Source organism: Nomascus leucogenys, chromosome 12, assembly GCF_006542625.1.
Source record: "Nomascus leucogenys isolate Asia chromosome 12, Asia_NLE_v1, whole genome shotgun sequence".
Classification (NCBI taxonomy): Eukaryota; Metazoa; Chordata; class Mammalia; order Primates; family Hylobatidae; genus Nomascus; species Nomascus leucogenys.
Genome location: NC_044392.1, coordinates 25,990,996 through 26,016,977, shown reverse-complemented (window position 1 = coordinate 26,016,977; position 25,982 = coordinate 25,990,996). Strand labels below are relative to the sequence as shown.

Sequence of the window (25,982 nt, the reverse complement as noted above, 5' to 3'; positions counted from 1 at the left end):
AGGCTCAATGATTTCATTAAGGGGGCACAGCGGGCAGAGCCAAGATTCTGGTTCAAGTTCACTGCTCCCAGAACTCATGCTTACTCTGCATCCTGCTGCCTGTGGGTAGTTGTTCCAAGCCTGGCATGGGTTCTCAGCCCTGAATCACCTTACTCAGAGCTGTGATGTGTCTCCCCACCAACTGTCTCCGCTCAGCACCTGATGCAAAAGCTAAACCCTAGCTTCTAACCCAGCCCGCACTGGGGTTCTCAGGCCTGCCCAGAGCCCAGTGCATCTCCTCTGGTAGGAGTCTGCCTCTTGGCATGGCTTGCTGCTGTGTCTGGCATGTTGTGGGTGGCTATAAAGTGCTGAACATTCCACCTGCTTCTTCTGCTGACACCCTGCTGTCATTTCCATCTCTGACTCCAGAGCGGGGATGTGCCTGGGCTGCCCCTGCATTGCCCCATATCCCAACCAGCACTCCCTGCCTCCCCTGGAATCTTCTGGAGGCTCTGCCTACCATTAGGGCTCAATTTATGGCCTCACAGCTGAACAAGAAACCTCCACAGGAACAAATTGGGCTTGGCTGTATCTGCCTTCCATATTCCTGCCCAGCTGGACCAATCATTTCAGAATCAATTTTAGGAATCTCATTTTTTGTGATGGCAGATCAGAGTTAAAAGAAGTGGCCCACAAGTGGATGAGTAGTTACAACTTTGGCCCAGATAATCTCCAAAGTGAATAAGCCACAAAGTGAATGAGGCTTTTGTGGATAGATGAGAATTGACACTACTTTGTGAGACTAGATGAAGGAAACCCCATTTAAGAAAACTCACTTGCTTTGGACCTAGATTCTTTTCTCATCTTGAGTTAGATGGGGCCTTGTTAAGAAACCAGAATGACTCCCCAAGGAAGGGGGGTAGGACTGGCAGAACCAAGCTCCAGAGAGAAATAGTGACTGCTCTGGTCTTACTTTGAACCTGACCTTTGTAGTTCAAACCAAGCTTGTAAGGACTGTCATTCTCCAGCTCCTTGTGTCCCTCTCTGGCAGTGGGGAACCTGGAAGGTTTCTGAGTGATGCTCAGAGACAGCATAGTCATTAAGTACATAGAATCCCTGGGTTCAAATTCTGGCTCTGCCATTTGTCACACGTCTTCAGGCATGTTTTGTAAACTTTGTGTCTTGGTTTCCCCACCTGTAAAAAGGGGGTAATAATAGCACCTCATTCCAAAAGGGATTGTTGAGATCAGTTAGTTTCTATACATGAAGTACTTAGATCATTCCTGAAAATAGTTTTTGTCATGTAGATGTTAGCGATTGTTTTGCTACTGAAAATAGAGGTGGAGCTATTTTGGGACCCAGCTGGTGATTTCTGAACCCAGGAGATCCTAAATATCCCCAAATCAGATCTCAGGTAACCATTTGCCACAGTACCTCCTTCATCACTGGCAAGCCCTGGTCAGGCCAGTTGCTGAGCCTGGCTGTGGAGTGAGATGCAAAACGTTAGAAGCAAAAATGCTATTTTCCTTCTCGCAGGCTTTTGCCACTGGCAAATAATCTCTTTAGCAATATTTGACCTAAAGAACTTAAAATGAAAAGGTCAAAACATTTCAAGGAGTGGGAACTGGGTCCTTTCCCAGATTTCCCACTGTCACAGAGTTAGTGAATGTCAGGTGTGGTTGCCAGAGGCGCACACGACCCACCTCCCACAAGAAATAGTGAAAGCAGAGGAACAGGGTGAGTGCAGAGAGAGAGAGACAGGTCTCTGCACTTCTCACTGTCTCCTGGGCCTTCAGCCACAAAGAAGGATGCTGCTTGGGAGGGCTCTGTTGGGTCAGAGTGAAGACATGGCCGGAGAAGTCACCCCAGGCCCTCTCGGGGGCTTTCATCCCTTTCCCTCCCAGTCTCCAAGAATGGCTGCCTGAGTTTCTCATTCTCACTAAATTAAGCTGATAAAACACAAATGAAAAAAAAGGGTAGGGGTAGAGGGGAGGGCATGGCACACTCTTGCTTTGCATTTTAATAACTCAGGCACAGTGCCTCAGACCATATTTAATGAGAGACTGACTGATAGTGGTCTCCTCCCCACACCCCACTCGGAACAGATCAGGGTCCAGATCAACAGCATGCTTTCCTCCCCTCCAGAACATCTCACCTGGCCCCGTTCCTGGATGGAGGGTGGCCCACAATGAAACTGAAGCCCTTGGCATGATTTTCTGGCCTCTCGAGGGTCCAGTCTGGAAGGGCATCCCTAGTCACCCAAGACACACTTCGCAGGGAAACCAGGCCCCGGTGAGCTACACTGCTGCTTCTTGCCTTGTGAGGGAGTCAGTTATGAGGACATAGCCAGGTCCCACCAAGGGCAACTTCATGGAGATAAGAGCTATCTTATTTGGTCAGCCCACCTTCCCTTGAGCTCAGAGGCCTTGAGGCCAGGGAGAGCTGATGACAGTATGAGAAGGGAACAGGGCTCAAGGCCACTGCCTGTCTCAAGAATGCAATATCTTGTTCCTGCAGCCAGCCTCAGGCCAAATAGGGCCTCCCCCACTCCATGGGGAGAATATATGTCAACATATATTGACATAGAAAAGGGCAACCTTGTGCCCCTGATCTCCAGCCTCAAAACACACCCTTCCTGCCTGGAATTCCCACAAAATAAGTTCTCTGTTAATTGAAGAATCTGTATGTGCTAAGGGCTGTTATAAGTCTTTTTGTAGAAAATGACATCTCATTTAAGAGACATGGCAATTCTCTTAGGTAGGAGCTATTTACCCCATTTCATGGGTGAGGAAACTGAGGCTCAGAGAAGTCAATGGATTTCCCCACGGCTACACAGCTAGTAAGTGGCAGAGCCAAGATTCAAACTCTTATTGGGCAGAGTTTCATCGAGTGTTTCTGCCTGGCCAGCATGGGCAGCAGGGGATGCAAGGTCAGCGGAGACACTTAGAGGATGGAGCTGGTCAGGTGGGCTTTGCAGTCACATCCCATCTGGAGCTCTGAGGAGCAGAAACCTGGCAGCTTCCAAGGTAGATGAAAAGCTGACCTGCCTCAAATTGTTTTATTTAAAGCCAGGCTCCTGACTGTTTGAAGCCGCTTGGTTTTGGCAGTGCTTTTCCCTTTTTCTCTTTTTTCTTCCTGTTTTTACACAGCCCTCACAGAAAAGGGGAGCGCATCATTGCTGGGCACCTCACTTGCAAAATGCTCAAAAGACCTCTGTCCCTCCCACCCCATGGCTGGCTCCAGAGCAAGGCAGCTGGGCTGCGTGTGAGCGAGTGGGCACACGTGCTCACAGACAGCTCTCGTTTGCAGAAAGGCAGGAAGTCCTGCATTGATCTGCACCAGAAGTATAGATACAGATGAAGTCTTTTGCTTTTATAGTGAGTTTCACCAGCATTAAACTTCATTTATATCTCTATAAATATATACGGCTTTGAATGGGAGGCTTTACGGCTTGCTTTATAAGTTCCATCTGCCTGTGGCACAGACTGGGTCACCGTGAGGAGACAGTCCCTTTATAAGCGGCTCTGGCCTCTGCCCTTTTCAACATAGCCATTTGCAGGGCTCTCATCTGGTGTTCAGGGCCCTGTCCGTCTGCCCAGCTGGCCATCTATCCTCCCGGCACCTGGATAGACATGGGCTCTCCAGCCCTGGCTCTGCCCTTTCCTCTGTCTGCCTGTGCCCTGTCACCCCTGGCTCACAGCTGGCCAGTCAGGAGGAGGGAGAGAGGGCACCGGGACTGTCAGCTGATCTTCTCTCCCACCTGTCCCTGGGCCCAGCCACCACAGCTGACCTTGGTATTGACAAATTCACAGGGGACATCAGGAGGTACTTACACAGGACAAGCTGGCAAAATCTGGCTTATTAGGGTATATGTTTTACAGAAATCCATTTAGATAAACAGGCTATCCACACAAACGCCAGCGCTCAGTGGCTACAGGCCTTACAATACTTCACGAAGCAGGCAGCAGCTTCTTTCCCGATGCACTTGTGGAGATAAATTCAAAGTAATCTATATAAACTCAAGCCTTTGAAATTGCACACCGTCAAAAAATTCAAACAATTACTCTAGCCCAGCCAGGAGGAGGCTGTTAGATGTTCTTCTTATGGAAAACATAATTATAAAGGAAGAGAAGATGTTTCATAAATAAAATTCAGAATGGCAGAAGAACCTGGAGGGAGGAGAAGGTAGAAAAAAGGAAACCCAAATGTTCATGGTCTCTGACTGACTGCAGAATAGGGCTCGGAAACCCTCCTTAAGGCTCAAATTAATTTCAGTCTAGTACAATTTCAAGGTGATTAATTGGGAAGAGGCATCTTTCAGATATTTAAAAATATCAGACCAGCTCTTGGTGCTAAAAGAGTAGGAGAAAAAATAGCCAATACATGCTTCTAAAATCAACGTGATGTAAAACAAGGGCCAACCCAACCCATTAGCACTTGAGGAGCATATAAAATCCGGGTCAGCCCAATAATTGCTAGCTTGTTGAAACACCAAGTACCCCGAGCTGCACCCAGTCCGCAGGCCATATTAAATAGCAAGTGGCACAATCTGGGCTAGAGGACGTGTTCCACGCCAGACACTGTCCCAGGGACTTTGTACTCATGCCCCATTTAATTCTTATAAAAACAACTTAAAGAAGATGTGATGGGCCGGGCACGGTGGCTCACGCCTGTAATCCCAGCACTTTGGGAGGCCGACGCAGGCAGATCACGAGGTCAGGAGATCGAGACCATCCTGGCTAACATGGTGAAACTCTGTCTCTACTAAAAATACAAAAAATTAGCGGGGCGTGGTGGCAGGCGCCTATAGTCCCAGCTACTTAGAAGGCTGAGGCAGGAGAATGGCGTGAACCCAGGAGGCGGAGTTTGCATTGAGCTGAGATCAAGCCACTGCCCTCCAGCCTGGGCAACAGAGTGAGACTCCATCTCAAAAAAAAAAAAAGAAGATATGATGATCTCTATAGGCTTTTGGGGGTGAGGGAAGGAGGGGATGCATAGGAATTCAAAGTCCAGTTTCCTGTTAATAACTCCCCAGGTCTTGCTTCTTTATGCCTTTGCCCCATGGGTTCTGTGTACATGTGGCCCAGGGCAGGGGAGGGATGACTAAGATACAAGCAGCAGAGAGAGTGGAAGCACTTAGGCTCTGTCCAGGTGCAGTGGCTTCTGCTTATAATCCCAACACTTTGGGAGGCCAAGGTCAGAGGATCACTTAAAGCCAGGAATTCAAGACCAGCCTGGGCAATATATCAAGACCCCCATCTCTGCAAAATAAAATAAAATAAAATAAATCAAAAAACTAGCTGGGCATGCAGGTGCATGCCTGTAGTCCCAGCTCCTCAGGGGGCTGAGGTGGGAGGATGGCTTGAGTCCAGGAGATGGAGGCTACAGTGAGCCATGATCACACCACTGCACTCCAGCCTGGATGACAGAGTGAGATCCCGTCTCAAAAACAAAACAAAACAAAAACAAAAACAAAAATAACAATAACAAAGTAGGCTCTATTCCAAACAGATTTGGTTGAAAACCAGCCCTGCCACCTACTAGCTGTGTGGCCTTGGGCAAGCACGTTAGCCTCTCTGAACCCCTCGAGAGCTTGGTTTTATAAAATGTGAGGGCTTTATAAAAACTTTCTGATTTTCTGTTGGTTCTGTTCAACCCAGAAGAAAGTCATTTAGCATCACTATGCCTCAGTTTTCTCACCTGTAAAATGGGGACAATAGTATATATCATAATGTTTTACTCACTAAGTGATGTAAAGTATTTAAAATGCTCATTAATAGTAATGACAGAAAACATTTATTAAGGGCATTCTCTGTGCCAAACACTTGGCCAAAATTTATAGTAAGCACTAAGTAAGCGTTGACTGGCTTTATCATTAAGCCATAGAAAGACCCAAGCTGCCAGGGCCCAGGAATGTGAATTTTAGGTGGACTAGGGTCAAAGACCAAATTCCAGCCCAGAGACGTTGCCAAGCTTTTGTCAGATGTTAGCCATCCTGGGTTGATAATGTCATAGGACCAATGTTCCAGACTTCCCCCTTTGTCTTTCCTCATACCATGTAGTTTGAGGAGGACACATCCAGATTTAAATAACCACAACTTCGTCCCGGGTCCTGGTAATAAACTTTTATGGAGTCACTTATAGCTAGAGCATGAGACATTATTATAGAAGCCAAGTTGGGGTGCCCTGGCAGTGCCCTGCTCTAGGATAGGGGACCCTAGGAGATCAGGCTGGAACCCTTCAATAAACTGTAATGGGTCTGTTGACTCATTTGTCCCTGACCCCAGAACTCCTTCTCCCATTATGAAGTCTCACCTTGTAATACATAACCCAGAGACGTGCTCCCCAAGGGTGAGGGCTGCACCTCTTCCTGCCTGCTAATACCTCTCCGGGATAAGGTTGGGGCCCTTCAGCGGGGAGAGTAGATGAGAGTTTAGCATCCATGCTCACTTAAACTTTGGCTGTTGTACAGATTAGCAATGAGAGTCCGAATATAGAAGATAAATCCAATTCATTCATGTGCACCAGCCCCAAGTGTCCTCCAAGAAGCCACCTGCTTGAACTTCATAGGGAAAGGGAACAATTTTAACTCATGGGAGTGTCATGACAAGAAAGTTTCCTTTTCTTGCTTGATTGGAGAGTAAAGCAGAGGCAATTGGCAAGAATTAGAAGGAGGGGAATAGGAAACAATGGAAGTGTCCATTGATGGATGGATGAATAAACAAAATGTAGTATATACATACAGTGGAATATTATTCAGCCATAAAAAGGAAGGAAGTTCTGACACATGCTATAGCATGGATGAGCCTTGAGGACATTGTGCTAAATAAAATGAACTGGCTACAAAAGGACAAATATTGTATGATTTCACTTACATGTAGTACCTAGGATAGTCAGGTTCATAGAGACAGGAAGTAGAAGTTGCCAAGGGCTGGGGGAGGAGGAAATGGAGAATTAGCATTTAATGTGTACAGAGTTTCCATTTGGAAAAATGAGGAAGTTCTGAAAATGGATGATGGTGATGATGGTTGCATACAATGTAAATGTACTTAGTGCCACTGAACTATATTTTTAAAATGGAGGGAAAGAGAAAAAAACAAGGTTGCTTGAAGTCCCTTTGCCAATTGGCATATTATTAGCTTGCTGTGTTCAAAATTTACCAATACAGTTGTAATTCAGCATCATGTTTCCAAGGCAAAGATATAGTGGTTCTTATATATGATGGGAAATAGCTTTTGAACAACCCCATTCCAATTCCACCTTCCCCACTGGACTGTCTCTTAAGGAGATGAAACTCTAGTTAGGCAGGAAATCTCATCTTTATTAGCATAGCCCATCATCAAAATGAGGCAAAAGTATATCTCTGCACTTCTGCCAAATCATTTACTGGAATTGGCTTGTGGGCATCATTCAACTTTGTATTTCTGTATTAGGGAGTCCTCACTTTGGCTGTCTTCTAACTTTCCATGACATGGTGGTTTAGCAACCAACACTTTACTCTGTGGGATCCCACCTGGCAGAAATGACTCAGGAACCTTCCCCTAAAAGAGCTGGCTGGGTGCATTGAGTGCATTCTCAAAGGCAGTGACCCCAGAAAGGGGCAAAACCCTGGAAGAATGTGCTATAGTAAGGTCTCCAAATGGAGGGAGGCAGAAGACATCAGCACCCTCGAACATGTAAATAGGTCTGTGACCTACCCGGACACATTTTAAGCTCTACTAAAGATTCTAATTTACTGATTAATCTGCCAGAAACTCTGATTTCCTTGTGGAAGACCCTATGTACTAATGGTACACAAAATTCCCCATCTTTATCCGGTGGCCCTTAAATGAGGGACAGAGTAGAAGAGAATTGGACAGGCAAGGTGTCCAAACTGGTTATATTTATTTGTATGTGTGTGCTGATACCACACATGCACACACACACACACACACACACACACACATTCACCAAAGTTACCAAACTTTCTGATAATTCCATTACTTCTTAATGGTAAAATGCAAAAGAGTACTACCTCACCCAGCCCACAACCCAGGGACGGGAGCAGGGTGAATGGAGACATCCCTGGATAGAGCTATGTTGATACATGGGTCTCTGTACATGGCTTCTAGTTCTAAATTTACTCTTAAATAAAGAGAAATTGCACCCTCCTTAGCCATGACCTTTGTGGATAGGACTGAATTTCATGGCATAAGCTCTATCACAATGAACTCTCCTCTTTCTTTCTTTACTAAGCTCACATAGGTACTCTTTCCTCAGCTCACTCTCCTGGAGCCCAGATGGGGAGACTCATGACCAGCCACCAACTTGGAATCTGAATTCCAAGATTTTAATAAAAATTTCAAAATCATCTCTATGAACTCCAACAAATAACTCAGGTCAGCTCTGAGGCAGTTGCCTGCAGGAGCTTCCACAATTTCTGTTCACATTTGATTGTTGGTTTCTATAAACACAGTTGAAATGAACACTTGACTTTCTAACACCATGACTTTAAGGCTGGGGTGCAGAATGTACCCCTCCCACATCTTGGCTACTTACCCAGTAACAGTAGCCTCAGAACTCTGAGGTGTTCTCTTGAAAGTCTAGGGTTTACATACCACATCTATTAAGTAATACATTCAGCAATACATTTCCGCTGCAAAATGTAGCGGCGTAAGCTATGGTGATACCACACATGCACACACACAAGTCAGAAAGTGATGGTGTTAGGAGAGGGAAAAATTAGAAAGAAACACGGGGAACTTTTGTACATCTTTTTTGGGGTACACAGTGTACCCAATTGTCAAAACTTAATCTGAATACTTAAGATCAGTGCATTTTATTATATACAAATTATACATCATTTTTCTCAACAACAAAAAAAGTAATAATGGCCCTTTCCAGGTAAAAAGATGGCAACCTATGGCCATGGAGAATAGGGCAGAACAGCTGACCTCCTTCCATCTTTCCCCACCACTTCTCATCTCCCCAGTCCTGGGAGATAGCCCAGCAGTCTCCCCTGCACAGTGAAGTGGGGCTGGGCATGAGAACTTAGTGGCTTTGTCTCCAGATTGCTGGCCAGATGTGATGGCCAGGAATGCTGCAGAAGTGGAATTATATGTAAAGTGAGTTTGCATCCAGTTTCCCACTCGTCTTCTAGTGGTACTATAGGTGGTCAGAGCCCAGGCCTCTCCTGCTCCTCAGTCATCCTTGCCACATTCAGGGCCACAGAGGACTCAATGAAGGTGGTCCCAGAAAACGTTCATAGAGAGAACAGTCACCAAACACCCAAAGCCAAGACATCTATGGAAACATGCCCCAGATAGGGCAGCTTCAGCTGGGATTTCTTGGGCATGGTGATGTGGCAATCACGCGCATGACATCAGTTCAGCCTAGATGCCACCAGCCCAGGGTTCTCTCTTTGTAGTAAGCCCAGAGAGCTCTTTACCTGGCTCTTGGCCATCTTCTTAGCTGAGAAGTATAGGCCAGCAGCACCTTGAGACTTCTGGCTGATTCTCATTCTTCACCAGAGAGAGGCCATTGCTCCACACTGAGTTCCCTAACAGGCTTTGGCTGCAAGTCTATCCACTGGGGAGCAATCCATTCCTTCTCTCCTGCACGTGAGCATTACTGCATTTCCTAGGTGAGGGAATATTAGCAGGCTAGAAGTTCTATTTCTGCTTTTGCTATCCTCTGACCTCCCACTTTAAGCGTCTGTGTCTCTCCATTTGTAAAATGGGTCCAATAATGTCACTGAGCCCTTTTTTTTTTTCAGAGAGAATTTAAAGGCATTAATGAGATAATGACCACTAAGTATGGTGACTTCAGTAATAAACAGTGGTTTTGGACAGGGTCCACTGCAAGGGCATAATTTTTTTAAAAATCCTTAGGGATGTGTCATGCAGAAATCCATCCACTCACTTGTTCAAACTGGAAGATTTCAAGGACAGGAGGTTTGAAGTGTTAAAATATTGAATGAGTCAGTGTTGGTTTCTGATGCTCTGCATTTGTCTATTTCAGTCTTTCTTCCCTACCCTTACAACCTCTGACTTCACTCTCTTCCTGGATGCATTCTACTTCCTGCCATTCTAGGGAGATGCTAAGATTTCTGGATTCAATGCCAAGCATAGTAAAAAAGAAAAGTGGTACCATTTCACTCAGAACTATGTCTCTCACCCAGAAGGCTCCCCAGCCAGAGGTGGAGAGTATTTTCTTCATCTTGGAGAAGAGGCCTATTGTGCTGAATTAAAAATAAGACAAAGAATCACCATTCTAGGGTCCATTTGGGGTTGGAAAGAGTGAAACCACCCCATCCTGCCTATGTATCTCCCCTGTCTCAACACACTTGAAGAAAGTGACCAGAGCCATAAATAGTTAGGGGTTAAATCCAGGGAAGACTTGCTCCTAAAAGAAGCCACATCTCTTTCAAGTTCCCTGTAGGATGCAGGCTCCACAGAGACTTGAATGATTGAAGGAAATCCTCAACACCACTTGTTGAATGACTCAACCAGGTAGGTGTGGCCAGGACTGAATGGGGCAGGGGCAGGCATATAGTATCTCCAAGACATTACAAAAGCAGATGTAGGGAATTGACTGAACATACTTCAGGGAGGCAGAAAGCAGGAGAGACAGGGTAATACCTTGCAAAAAGTAGTATCAGTGAAGAATGAAGTAATAATGAGCTCCTGTTTGCAGAGCCTCTCAGTGCTGGAGGAGAACAGACTACCACTTCAAGCCCTCCTGAGTCTGGGACAAGTCTAATTTTGTTTCTGCTTCCCCTAGACATATAGAGACAAACCTTTCTTCTTAGTTGTTTTTCAGTGTCAAATGCCCCAGAAAACAGGGCAGAACAGACTTTGTCCTTTTTCCAACCCCCCACAGCCAACCAAGGATGACAGAAAAGTGGAGGGTACCTCCTGCCTCCTTGCAAATGTAATATAACCCACATCAGCCAATCTCTGCAAAGCTCAAGACACTAGCACTTTCCTACCACCATGAAGTCAGAAGGGACCTCAGCCCCCCAAAGCCGCCCCAGCCTGAGCTTCACCTGTTGCACCTGCCCACTTGCCATGGGTTCACACCAGGAGAGAAAGTAAAAGGTCAGGTTGGGCTCTCTCCACAGCAAGAGCCAAGAGAATCCTAGGAAACTGACATTTTACAAAGCACCTCTTTAAAGCTCTCTCAGAGGTGCGTAACTTTTAACTCTACCTCCACTCCTAACCCCCCCAGGCTTCCTTGGCAACTCTTTCCCACCATGGATGGCTTGTCGGGAGAGAGTTAAAGAAGGTGCACGACCAATTCCCCAAACCTTCTCGCTTATCCACAGACAAAAAGAACAGCCCTACATGAAGACACGCAGAAACCACCGGCAATTTAGCTCAGATCTCACCTGTCTTATGCAACAGTACACACACACATAGACACACACACACACACACACACACCCGCAAGGCCAGAGTCCACATCCCCCTTTAATTCGGTAAACATAGTTTTGCGCCTTTCTTTTCCCTACGCAGAACCCGACTCTACTGGCAGCAGAGAAATAGATGTAACCCTAGTGCCAAATGCCTTGCAGGAACACACAGACACACAGGAACCAAAATGCATCTCATAGCTCTCCTTGGTGCTGAAATCACGTTAGCGAGAAAATCAAAGGAGCGAGTGCTCCGGACTTACCCAGGCTGGGGGTGGGCGGCCGAGGAGTGAGAGGAGCTTCCTGGGAAGAAAATTCTTGTCTGCTCAGGCTGGAGCCAGCTGATGCTCTCACCTAGAAAGCCCACCTCTCTCCCTTCTCTTCCCTTCCTCCTTTTCTGGGAGGAAGAGACAAGGCTCCACGAAAGAAATGAAACCCAAGCTGTCAGGACTACGGGTGGAAGGATAATGAGGAGGCAAGCAAAATAAGACCAAAAAGTCAGGTGGCTTCACTCCACTAGTGGTAATTCCTTGGGTCAGAGAGGACCCCCTTCTCTCACTCTCCCTGGGTCTGCCCCTGTCTCCTCTGCGTGTTGAGCCAACAGCCTTAGCACAGTCGGTTCCTGCCTCTGACGTGAAGGAGAAGAGGAAGCCTGGGACTGCTTTGCTCTCTCTCTCTCTCTCTCTCACGCGCTCTCTCTTTTCCCCTCTTGCTGAAATTTCAGCAGCATGATTTTTTTTAAGCCTCCGTTTTTTCCATCCCCCTGCAAGCAGCCCCCTAGTGGACAGAAAAGAAAAGCATCCTAAATCCTCTTGAACAGTCCAGATTGAGGCACAGAAATACTCCCCGCACCCAACTCTTGGGGCTACCTCTGCATAGGCAGGGTCCTGAAGAAGATAGAGGCTTCCCTCTGACCAACCCAGATAGGAAGAGAAAGGGAGAGGATGGAAGCTTTTGCAGATCCTTTGCCCATGATTGAAGGAGAAATCCAGGGTGGAATGGGATGGGCGAGTCGTTGGGATAGAATGTTTTGGAATAAGGTCAGTTGTGGGATTCTCAAGTGGTTTCAAGGTCCTGGCTCAGCAGAAGGAACCCTCCAAAAAGTCAGGGTCTGCAGCCAGGTGAAGTATGTGCATACGTAGCACAACCCAGGCATGGGAATGCCTAAAGAGGCAGAGGATACAGGGAGCTGACCTTTCATCCAACTCCACAATATAGCTTTATTTAAAGCTAGCAAGAAAAATATCTGAAAAGATATGGCCTGAGATCATCTCAGAGGTAGAGACAGAAGTGACCTTGATGCACATTTATGGAGAACCTTGGCAGAGAAGTGGCATCAAGGGGTCACTGCTCACAGGCTCATAAGGGATATCTAACATTCGCTTTTAAATGTACAGCTACACAGCCTCCCGGAAAGAGTCCTAATACTTACATCTAAAAACCTGAGTCCTAGTTTCAGACTGCCACTTGCTTACTGGACATTTTGCTTCTCTATGGCTCAACTTTACTGTTTGTAAAATGTGGATAATGCTGCCCCCTCCCTACTGAATAGGAATGCTAAGGGATTTGAATGATATAGAGACATAGAACCTCAGGATTGGCAGGGAGGTTAAAGGTAATCTTATCCAAACACTCTTCTTATATTTGATTCACTCCTGGCAAATAACAATAGCTAACATTTATAGAGTGTTTATACCAGGTGCTAGGCACTGTTATAAGCCCTTACATGTATTAGCTCATTTAAGCCATACAATAACTCTATAACGCCGAGGCTATTATTGCTACTCTATAGACTAGGAAACCGAGTAACAGAGGAATGAAATAACTTTCCCAAGATCACACAACTAGTGAATGTCAGGGATGGGGATGAAACCTGAGCCATCTGACCCTAGAGCTTCCTCATCGAATTACCATGTTCTATAAATATATACCTCAGAAGTGACATTTGAAGTAAATAGAAGATAGCACCATAGTTATCATTGCTTTTAGTTATTACAAAGTGCCTAGATTGTTATAATAAATTTATATGTGGCTAAGTTTTTAAAATAAAATATTTATCACTAGGGTTGCCAAACAAACTGTGGAAATTGCTATTACTGATGAGAATCTCCTAAGAAAATTAATTCTCTTGGTGATTTGGGTAGTTTCACATATACAAAACTGGCTTTAAATCTTATAAAATTGGAAACTATTGGGTTTTAACATCAGTTCAGAAGACATATCACTCAATTTCTGTACCAAAAGCAAATTATTGCCCAGTGCCTAACACAGTGCAAGAATAGAGCCAGCAATTTGAAGAGCTGAAATGTTGCAATGCATTCAGGTAATAAGTGCTCAGTGAGAAATTGACATTTTCTTCAGAATTTCAGAATTATGAATTCCTTAGCTGAGGTGGCTTACATTTTCTGGCTTTTTTTTTTTTTGGATGAAAAGTGGATGAAGGAGGACAAAGATGGTAGGTGACAATTAACAAATCATGGTCCCTGTCCTCAACAGAGTTACCAGTTCCTCAAAGGGGGAAAGAAAGAGCAAGAAACAAATGATTACAATTCAAGGACTAAGTGCCAAGATACTGGGCAGTGAGCACATAGAAAAGACAATTAACCTGATCTTTGAGAGCTAGGGCAATTCCTAAGGTATGTAGCATCTAAGCTGAGGCCTAAAGAATCAGAAGTCTCCCCAGCAAAAAGTGGGTGAGAGAATTAAGCTGAAGGCATAGCATGTGCAAACTCATGGAGGAGGGAAAGGGGAAAGAGCACAGTAGGAAACTTTCAAAGTAAGTATTACCCTTCCACTGACAAATGGGGAATCTGAGGCTCATAAAAGTTAAGTGGCTTGCTCAAGTTCCCACATCTAATAAGTATAGAACCCAAATCAAATGCACATCTGTTTGACTCTAAAGTCATCCCCCTTTTGAAGCATGATGATATCTTCTCTCATCACTTAGAAGTGCCCACACCATGGCCGGGCGCGGTGGCTCACGCTTGTAATCCCAGCACTTTGGGAGGCCGAGGCTGGTGGATCATGAGGTCAGGAGATCGAGACCACAGTGAAACCCCGTCTCTACTAAAAATACAAAAAAAAAAAAAATTAGCCGGGCGTGGTGGCGGGCGCCTATAGTCCCAGCTACTCGGAGAGGCTGAGGCAGGAGAATGGCGTGAACCCCGGGAGGCGGAGCTTGCAGTGAGCCGAGATTGCGCCACTGCACTCCAGCCTGGGCGACAGAGCGAGACTCCGTCTCAAAAAAAAAAAAAAAAAAGTGCCCACACCATTTAATAGAGTGTTTCAATAACACAGAAGTTAACATAACCGAGTGAGGGTGTAGCATCTACCAGGAAGCTGGAAGTGTGATCTGTTACTATTAGATGAGAAACCCATAAAAAAGGCACTTGTCAGTTCAAAAAAAGGGGGGATTTAGGATGCTAGGATTTTTTTTCTGGTGGATGTGCAATTATTAAATGTATTGGGAAGTAGGAATATTTCAGAAGTAAGGAGACATTAGAGACTTACATTTGAAATGAAGATGAATGTAGAAAGGGCTAAAAGAAAGTTTCAGGTTAAGTGCTCTGGGAGCCCAGAGGAAGGAAAGGTCCTTCTGCCTAGGAGGGGTTATGGGAGACTTCACCTGGGAAGTGGCCATTCATCTGGACCCTAAAGAATGTAGGTTCAGGAGACTGCTCCATTGCACCTAGACATTTTATAAATAGAAAATATGAGATCTGAGTTGTCTTAGTGAATAGTGAGACACTGATTAGAGGGAGAGTAGAAGATCATTGTAGACAGAAAGATGTGAAGCTTTGGAATATGGATGGGTTTGGGAAGAGTAGAAGAGAAGTGAGATTGATGGATGAATTTGATTTTGGATATGTCAGGCTTTGGGAGAGTGAGATTATATATTATAATAGAGCTGTCCTGGCAGTGGCTGGAGTTCTGGAGCTCAGATGAGAGATCTGGATTGGTGATTTAGATCTGGAGCCCATTTACATGGACATAATAGTTGCTGGATGGAGACCACCAATAGGGGAGAAAACAAAGAAGACTGAGGTCAGAATCTCAACCCTATTTCCTTGTTCTCTGGATCAAGTTTTATATTTCTTCTTTAGTCCTTGTAGCTGAAGTGCTTGATACCCAGAAAATAGCCTGAAAATACTTACTGATTGGCTCATAACAATAACCAAATATGTAGTTGAAAATGACATTGGGACTGAGATCAGTTACTTGTTCTTTGGATCAGTTACTGGTTCCTTGGTTTCTGATCTACTTCTAACGACAAGACCCCTCAATCGCCATTCCTCTTTGGAAGCTGGTAATCATTGGCCCCTGGATTTTTGTTTGTTTGTTTGTTTGAGATGGAGTCTCACTCATTCTGTCGCCCCAGCTGCAGTGCAGTGGCACAATCTCGGCTCATTGCAACCTCTGCCTCCCAGGTTCAAGCTATTATTTTCTTGCCTCAGCCTCCCAAGTAGCTGAAATTACAGGCATGCACCACCACTCCCAGCTAATTTTGATATTTTTAATGGAGATGGGGTTTCACCATTATGGCCAGGCCAGACTTGAACTCCTGACCACAGGTGATCCACCTGCCTCAGCCTCCCAAACTGCTGGGATTATAGGCATGAGCCACCTGTCCAGCTGGCCCCTGAATTTTTGTTTTCTACCTAGCACTCCAGCCCCCAAGCTCTCCTCCACCAAACTGAGCATCTCCTTAGTCACCCAGCTATCTCCAGAGAATCAGGAGACACTATGTGGTAAAATACCATGGTGGAATTTCACAAGGAAAATCCATACCATGACCAGCATTCCGGAAAGCTCTTGGATCAACCCTTCCAATACTTGAGGTCTGGACATAGGGACTCAGAAAGTGCAACTGTGGCTTTTTGACAGGGAAGGGAACCTAGGATCCAGCTTTAAGATATGGCAGGTACCGAATAGCCAAGGGAGCCCTCAATTCCTAGGCTAACCTAGGCCCCCATCTTGCCACTGTTTCCATGAGCATAGAAAGAGAGGAAGTTTGGTGTAAACACCAGAAAAGACATGTGATGACCTTGGAGCTCTGGCCAAGAAGGGGAAAGAGGAGCAGTGGACACTATCTAGATGATTAATCAACACCCCCAAAGCCTGTCCTACCCAGGTAACGCTTTGGGAGCAAGTCTTCCTATTTCCCACTCATCCTTCCTACACAATTTCTGACTTGCAAGCCTGTGTTCACCTGGCCACAGCTATGTAGGATTATAAATTATTGCCCTTTCATCCTATGAGGATACAAACTTCTTGGGGGCCAGAACAAGGTTTTCATTTAGGAAGCATCTAGCACTGTGGGTCTCAGTCCATTCCCACTCCTGGACTGAACCTGGGAGAGGGAGGGTGTTGGAAAAAAGAGATGGAGAGAAGGAGGGAGAGATGGCGCTGGGGGAGGGGGGAAGAGAGAGAGAGAGAGAAAGACAGAGGGAGAGAGAAAGAGAGAGAGAGAGATGGGCTTCCAACTAAGTCTGCTAAGTTAAGAGAGAAAATGGAATGGATAGACTAAAGGTTCTTCCAGGTGGAGACACTATCTGGGGGGGGGGGGCAATTTTCTCTTTTCTCTTTCTTACCCCAAATATTTTCCCCATAGCAAAGGTGAGAAGGCTGAGTACCCCATGCAGTCTTTACACATGACTCTACCCACCTCTGGGAAAAAGAGCCCTGCTATGAGCTGCCAAATGTGTGCCTCCACATCTCCTTACAAGAGCATTCACCACCACATTCTGTAGGCAGTGGGCTCAGGAGTGTTAGGCACAGAGACCCAGGAAATAAAGAGCTTCCCTAAAGCAATGAAGCAGCTCAGCCCTTCCAGAGAACCCCAGCACTGGAGGAGGGAGTTCAAGAGTGGACAGTGTCCCAGAGTTTCCCATGGAGACTTGCACGCACTCCCATGCACAGTACCTGACCATGTGTGGACTAGGGGAGCCTCTGCAATGGCTGGGAACTAACGCTTTTCCAGCACCTACCATACAGACAATCAGGAGTCAAATGTTCACACCATCCTAGGGAAGCTGCCTGGGGAACTCCCAGACATTTAAAATAGGGGTCTAGGCACAATGTGATACTCACAAGGCCCACGAAGAGAGTGAAGAGCAGAGAGCAGACATTGCCGACAGTAGTCAGACTTGACTAATGGGCACTTCCTAAAAGTAGCCTAACTCAGGAGGGACAGCCACTTGTTAGGACATTGTGGGGGCATTCAAGCGTTAGCTGGGTGGTTTCAGTAAATGACTTGTTTACTCCCTTCCAACTGAGATAATGTGAGGTTGTGCTGGACTAATGGCTAAGAGGTTTACTTAGAAAGGACTATTGCAAGACTTGGGGCTTCTTTTCTGGGAAGTGGAGGAAGGACTTCTTAAAAATGGCAGTGAATAAGCTGCTAAGTACTGGGTTAATTGTTTTAAAAGACAAAAATAAAAAGATGACCATGAGGATAGTGTAATTCAAATGCTTACCCTCACAAAGAGCTAGAGAAGGCCCTGTATCCCTAAAGCCAGGGCTGAGCTGGGTTCTGTCCCAGCCTGACTCAGCAGGACTTGGTGACCTCATTGCACAATAGGGATGATGTCTGGGAAAAGTTCCGGAGAGCCAGTTGCCTGCCACAGAGACAGGAAGGTTGGAGTTACAGGCAGGCACTGGCTGGAGGAGGGAGCATGAGAAAGTGACCACAACAAGCAATGATGAGCAAAAGGAACCTGGGTGGTGGGGGGACTTGCCTGAGCTGGAAAAAAAGGTGGATAGTTGTACAGCTCCAAGCTCTGCCAGTCCAGGAAGAGCCAGGATCTTCCTGCTATGCTAGTGGAATAGGTGGGAAGGAACCCTATCCCTGCCCCAAATCTCTCTCCTACTCTGGTCCCACAAGATAGTAAACACCTTTATGGTAAACTGTGACAGCTAGCACTTTGCCTGCTGAATATCTCTCCCCAACCCATTTTTCTAGAATCGGAACCTGCCCATCCCCCACCCCAGGCACTAACCCGGCCATTTGACCTAGGCCTGGCCAACAGAAGTTCCCCATTTCTCTAGACACAGTGATGGGTTCAGTGCACATGTCCCAGGCAGGTCCAATCAGAATCTTTCTCAGAAATTAGGAAAGAGAAGCTCTCTTTCTAATGGACTTCCCAAGTAGGGAACATGTAAGCCCAGAGTTGACCACAGTCATCTTTCCTAGCTTTATGGCGGAATCCTATCCACAGTAACAAATAATGACATCAATACCCAGCAGGAAATAGAACCAAATACAGAAATGGAGTCCAGACAATGTTGTTTGAGCTCCTAGATCCACCTATCCCTGAACTCCTAGGTAGGAGAGCCAATGAATGCTCCTCTGACTTAAGCTAATTTGGGTTGGGTTTTTGTCAAGCTGGCTTACCTTTTAAGTCTTTGAAAGTCCCTGGAAAAATTCAAATTTCCATTAGGTGTATGCCTTTAGTCAGGTGAGAAGCACCTAAATGGGAACCCAAGAACCAATAGTTGCCTGGGCCCTGGGAACTAGGAGTGGAGAATGAGTTGGGCATTGAGAGAGGAAAAATAAACACTTCCTTCTCCATCGTTCTGCTGGGGACAGGTACTGAGGCCCATGTGCTTTTCCTGGGGAGTGTGGAGAGCAGGTCCAGTGGAATTGTAAGGCAGCCATTGCTACATCTGAATAGAAGACAGGGAGTCGTGGGGTGGGCTTACGCAAGAGTACACACTTGCTATGAAGCTTGTGTGCTTACTGTGCTTTCCAGATGGAAAGGCACTGTACCCGGGGCCAGTTACTGCTGGCATCACGAGGCTCTGCTGCCTGCTTTGTGGAGTGCCTGCCTGGGTGAGGATGGCAGTCCCAGGCACCGTGTCCATCCATGACAGACCTGTTTTCCTCCACCCCAGGCTCCCAGCATGGAACATCTCCTTTGAATACTTCTCAATCCTCTTGGCTCCTCTATGGGCACAGCTGGCTCAGAGGGCTCTGAGCAGCATCTTTCTATTCTGGGAAACTACAGCCACGAGCCCGTGTGAGCAAGTTTGCACCATCACGCTCTGAGACCAGAGTCCTGCCCTTTCTCCTCCTCTGTGCCTCAAGCTTCTGCATGTAGTGTGCCTGGCCCACTGAACCCTGCCTGGGGAGGGTGGGGTGCTGAGTGATGGAATGCTAGCCAGGGAGAGATGTGACTGAGCCCCAGCTCCCCAGCCTGCTTGCCAGCCAGCAGAATCATTATCTACATCCAAGAGTGAGCCAGGCTTCCCACACTAAATTAGCAAGAGCAAAGCAGATGTCTCCCTTCAGTGCAGCAAAGGATTATGTGGGATAGAGTCAGCTTATTTCCCCTTATGTTACAGATAAGGGCAAGTGTGGGGATCAGAGTAGCTGCCTTTCCTGGCCCAGGACCACACCAGGAGTGGGCAGACTAAGGTCAAAGCTGCACTCACCCCCAGCCTGGTTCTGCTCCTCCCTGGCTACCCCAGGCAAGGTTTCCTTCCCCATAAACTTCTGACTCTCATTTCGGTCTTGGAGCTCTAGTATTCATTTCTTATGGTCTCTGAAGAAGGAATGGAGGCCGTATTTTAGGTTTCATCTTCTTTTTTTTGGCCATTTTAGAAACTTCACATTCTTGCCCTGTCTGCTCCCTTCCCCCCTGAGCCCACTCACCTGTGGGAGAGCTCTGGTCTGAGACACTAAGCCCTCTTCTCTTCTCTAGATGTTCTCCCCTGCTGCGGTGCATACGAAGTTCCTCATCAGTAGCATAAGGGAGTTAATGCGGTTACATTGTTTGTGTCCCCTCCAAAATTCATGTTGAAACTTAATCCCCATTTAACAGTATTAAGAAGTGTGGCTTTTAGGAGATGATTAGGCCACAAGGGCTCCACTTCCCTCATGGATGGGATTAGTACCCTTATAAAGGGGATGGAGACAGTGAGTTTGAACCCTTTTTGTTCTTGCATCCCTTCCACCATGTGATGACACCGAGCGCAAGGCTCTATCTTGGAGGCAGAGACTGAACCTCCCTGTGCTTTGATTTTGGGCTTTCCAGCCAACATGGCTGTGAGAAATAAGTTTCTATTATTTATAAGTTACTCGGACTCAGGTATTTTGCTATAGCAGCACTAACAGACTGAGACAGAGTGGAGGGGCCAGGGTCCTTGCTGGCTTGTCATTCTGTGATCTCCAACCATCTTCAGCTTCTCAGCCTGAGTTCTGGCAGGTGAAACCTTCCCACCTGAGATGGCCAGGTTCACACCTCCCTCTCTGCAGCACTTACACTCACTGGAGGTGGCAGAGAATAATCGAGAAAGCATAACTTCCTACACTGCCTGCCTGGGTTTGAATTCTCGCTCTGGCACTTACTCTCTGTAAGTTTAGAAAGTTACTTTCAGTTTTCTCGTGTGTAAATTGGAGATCGTCACCAGATGGGGTGGCACACCTGTCGTCCCAGCTACTGATGGTGGGGAGAGGAACTGTGGGAAGGGGGTGAGGGTGAGGCAAGAAGGTTGTTTGAGCCCAGGAGTTCATGGCTGCTGCGCACTATGATCCTGTCTGTGAATATCCACTGCACTCTAGCCTGGGCAATAGAGCAAGACCCCATCTCTAAAATAAATAAATAAATGAATTTGATATCATAATCCTCCCTACTTCATAGGCCAGGTGTGCTAATTACATGAGTGCATTCGTGGAAAGCCCTGGGATGGCACCTTCTGCTGCAGAGTGCTTCATTCATGCTAGCCGTTATTCAGCAAACATTTTTGAATGCATATCAAAAGAAAAAACCCTACCCTTGCTTTAACTTGAGTTGGTCCTGACTTTGTGTGTAAACCTCCTTTTTGGGGTTGGCACCTGCCCCGTTGCCTCTTGCTTGGCTGAACGCCGATAGGACTCTATGGCTTTGGCTCTCTGGGGCTTTGTCAGGTTGTACCAAGAAACACCTCTGAGATGAAGGAGGTAGGAACCTAACCTGCGGTGTGGCAGAACTGGGTTTAAACTTCTGTTAAACCACTTATGAGATGTGCAGCCTCTGGATAATTCCTTATCCCTCCATATCTCAATTCTTCCTTCTGAAAGAAGTGGTCATCATGGGAACCCCCTCTTGATGGCTTATCGATCAGAGGAAATCACGAATGAGTGTTTCAAGAGCAGTGTCCAAAACGTGGTGGAAACTCAGCACGGCGTTGAGGGTGAAGGTCTGCAGCACATGCCCGATCCTGCTCCCTCCCCGCTCAAATGCCACCCCTCAAAGAGGTCTTTCCTGACATCCCCTCTAAAAATGGCCTTCCCAAGGCCCTTCCCAGCACTATTTTTCTTAATACCCCCAACACCAGCTGGCATTTTATATTTCATCCTTCCATTTGTTTATTGTCAAATTCTCCACTGCACTGACCCTCTCAGAGGGCAGGCCCTCTGCCTGAGTCTCGTTCTCAAAGCCTAAAGCGGTACCTGGCTCACGCAGACATATTCAATAAATGTTGCCACTTGAGAGCGTATTTTATATCCTAGTCATTTTTGGTTCCCTCATGGCATGTTTTATGGCAAGCGGCAAGGTTTTGAATCCAGCAGAACAGGATTTAAAACTTCCCTTTTCTACCTTAAGAAATGAACTCTGAGCTCCTGTTTGTCCTTTTGTAAAACAGAGAGAATAATATTTATACCACAGGGTTATCGTGAAGATTAACTGAGATGATGGTGTCTAGAACAATGACTGACACACAGAGGTAGCTCACGAAACCCTTGCTGAATTGATAAGTGCAGGAAGGAAAGAAGGAAGCAACTCCCCCTTATCTGAGCCGCCACCTCCCCCACCTTTCTTTCCTGGCTCACGTCCTCCTTCCTTCCCCTCCCTGAGGCTGGCACACTGGGGACCCTGCTGATCCTGCAGCCACAGGCATCTGTCTCTCTGAGTTCCTGCTGGCAGCAGCAATCTGGATCAGCATTAGAAGTTATTACCCTTTAAAGAAAGGGTCAGCCACTATTTTAGCTCAAGTGCCACAAATAGGAAACAAATTTTGCCAGAGGCACCAGAGCGGCTTGAAGGAACATTTTTCCAATTTTCACAAAGGCGTCACCAATACCCATTGGCACTTTGGCTTTATGTTTGGCTTTTCTATAAGGCCATTAATATTCACTTCCTGTATCTCTTTTTTCCTTTTTTCCAATCTATGCAAAGTCATTCTCCTTCTTCTTGCTTCTATTTTTTTTTTTTTTTTTTTTTTTTTTTGAGATGGAGTCTCGCTCTGTCACCAGGCTGGAGTGCAGTGGCACAATCTCTGATCACTGCAACCTCCACCTCCCTGGTTCAAACGATTCTCCTGCCTCAGCCTCCTGAGCAACTGGGACTATAGGCACACACCACCATGCCCAGCTAATTTTCTTTTTTGTATTTTAGTAGAGATGGGGTTTCACCATGTTGCCCAGGCTGGTCTCGAACTTCTGAGCTCAGGCAATCTGCCCACCTCGGCCTCCCAAAGTGCTAGGATTACAGGCATGAGCCACTATGCCCAGCCTCTCACTTCTGTTTTTATACCTCTCCTTTTTTTCGGCTTCTGTCCTTTTCTTCTTTCCTTAAGAAGCAAGCCTCCTCACGCTAGTCTCAGTGCCATGTATTACAACCTTCTGTCACTGGTCCCTCACTCCCAACCCCATCTTCCTTGCTCTGCAGGTGGACAGAATATGGTAAGATTTCAGTATCTGGACATCAGAGGAGGTAGAAGGCCCAACATTGTGAGGCCTACATCACTGGAGAAAATTGATCCTACTGGTCTCCATCCCTTTCTTTTCAAGCTGTCAGAGTGAAAGCACTGGGTTATCCCTGCCACACAATTTTCTCCATTATCCTGTTAATAAGTAGAAAGAACTACACAGTTCGAACAAATACAAAGACAATGTACTCTGTGGGGCTTCTGAAAGAAGGCATCAGTGTTGTTGGGTCTGGGCTAGTTTGATTTCATAGTCTTCTCAGTCCCGTCCAAGAGTCAATCTGAGACTTCTGTAAACCACACACAGGCAGCTCACAGAGCACAAGCTCTAATCTTGGTGTTCAACCAGGGATCTGCCACTCTCCCTAGGGTCAGTCACTCTACCCTTCATCATTCATATATAGCCTCTTGAGTTTACATTTTCTCTTCTGTCAGATGAGAATAATAATCTCTACTCAGCTCTGAACCCTTTAGAGCGTGTTCTGGGGACAAATGTGAGGCTGCAGGCTCTAGGCATTTGGAAAAAGGGTGGTGAGGAGCTTCAGAAAAAGTCTGTAAATGCATCCTGCTTTTTTCCCTGTTAACATGGGTAAGTGGAGGTCCAGATCCCATTTTTTTTTTTTTTTTTTTTTTTTTTTTGCAAATTTGAGGAAAGCCCAGATTCAGAGGAGCAAGTCCCATCTGAGATGGAGCATTTTCTCACTGGGAATAGCACAGTTGGAAGGTGTAAACTCAACAGCTCAAGTCAGATTTTGAATACACTTGGCCTCAAGGCAAGCTATTCCTTCCTGTATCAGCATCCCAGCTTCACACATCCCATCTGAGCTGAGCCAGGGCTGGATCTCAGAAGACACACGCTCCTGGGACCTTTGCTCAGTCTGAAGTCAGGGACCCAGCCTTTGTCAGAATGTGATACGGTGCTGGGTGCCTTGAAGTGACTGGAGTCTATGGTACTGTGAACCTGAATGTGTCAGCCACTTAGGAGTAATCCAGAGAAACTTTTGCTTACAGAGAACAAGCTGTGTGGCCCTGGATTTTAAAAAATGAAAAGTGTTTTAAATGACACAGATATTTAGGCTAAAGGGGAAAGTTAGAGGAAGATATATTAGGAGAATATATATATGCACATACACAAATGAATACATTATTATGAGCCAGGCATTGTGCTAAGCACTTTACATGCTAGATTTCATTTATTTAAATGCTTAAGAAGAAAAATGGAGGAAAAGAGTTGTCTAAGTCACTGAGAGCATACATTTATCCTGTACCACAGAATGAAGATGAATGAAAAGCACTGGTAAGAAAGTCGGTAAAAGGATCCTACACAGAGACCATTTTTAGTCTGGGCTACTAGCCAGAGGTATCTAGAAGAAAGGAAATAATGAACTTGTAGAATGTCAGAGCTGGAAAGAGCCTCAAAAATGCATCTTGTCTAACTACCGTCTGTTCCATCTTACAGATGAGGCTGCCGAGGTCCGAAGAAGGGAAGTGGCATACCCACCATGACACAGTTGGTCAGATCCAGTGCCCACTCCTCGGCCAGGGATCTTTCAGAAAAATCTAACAGGGTCCTCAATCTCCTACCAGCTAGATTTTTTTTTAAATGACTGTTCTTATGTTGCCCAAGCTGGTCTCAAACGCCTTGGCTCAAGCAATCCTCCTATCTCAGCCTTCCGAGTAGATGGGACTACAGGCACACAACCCTGCACCCATCAGCCAGATTTTTAAGTCACCATATTTCATGGACCAGAAAAGTCATCTCTCCTGGAGTGCTGTACATGTCTCTGCTATTCACTTGTTAACCTGTGAATGGGTAATCACCATGTGTTGCCATTGCCATGCATCACATAAAAAAGTCTCTTTTTGCTGATGCCCAGGCTTACCAATCCAGCACTAGAAGTGATGTGCCCTCCTTGGCTTCCTAATACATCTGCTCATGGAGCCAGCCAGCCAGCTTCATCCTGGATTATGGTCCCAATATCTTTATTGAGGTCTGGCCTCTAAATGCAAGAAAGCCAGGCTTGGCATCTGCCATTTGAACCTGTTTGTGTTTCTTGGGACCTTAGATTCACAGGACATTCAAGCTGATAGAGAACCCACGTGGTATGTGGCTCAACTCCACCAATTATAGAGCAGCAAGATGACTTGCCCAAAAGTGGCACAACTAGTTAAAAGCTGTGATGCCAGTGCCTCTGCTCACTTCCTATAGGAAAGTACTAGTGTTGATTATGGTCATGTACTAGTATAGATCACTAGTACCAATGGATACTGGGAAAGTGTCACTGCTGGGACCACAGTATGAGGAGAGAGGAGTGGCAGGAAACAGCAGCATCCATGCAGCCGGATGCTTGTGCACTGCACACCTGGTCAGGGAGGCTGCAGGAGCTCTGCTGCCTTGCATTTGCCCAGAGAAACACTTTACACTGTACAACTCATTTACATCTCATTTGACCTTTAGGAAGGACACAGAACAATAATTCTCAGCTCCACTTCCCAATGAGGTTGTACAGGCTCAAAGATAAATAATTGATATCAAATAACAATATGATTTAAATATAAGTTTAATATAAATAATAAATGATAATAATGTAGTATCAAATAATTGACTATGTTCACACAGCAAGTAAGTTATGGAGACTGAGGTCCCATATCTCTAGGGGTGCACTTCCTACACAATAATAGCCATGGTAATAAATGACACTTATTTAGCATTTACCAGGTGCCTCTCACTGTCATTCTAAGCTACACAAACATATATATATGTATATATGTATGTATACGTAACTTCTCATGCATTCTTCATAACAGCCTTTTTAACGTAGGTACCCATTTCATAGACAAGAATATCAAGAGGTTAAAACAAAGTTCAAACCAAAACCATATTCAAATAGCAATACTTTGTTCAGGGATTTCAGCTCGTGGA

The 25,982-nt window shown here is 45.9% G+C and overlaps 1 protein-coding gene across 1 annotated transcript in view; it reads right to left on the bottom strand.

The window, feature by feature from the left end:
* Positions 1-12,154, bottom strand: part of TNR (tenascin R) — a 443,154-nt gene extending 431,000 nt beyond the window's left edge. The window contains exon 1 of the mRNA XM_003258925.4: positions 11,635-12,154. The gene's annotated coding sequence lies outside the window, so the exon portion shown is untranslated. The remainder of the gene's footprint in view (positions 1-11,634) is intronic.
* Positions 12,155-25,982: the final 13,828 nt, after the last annotated feature.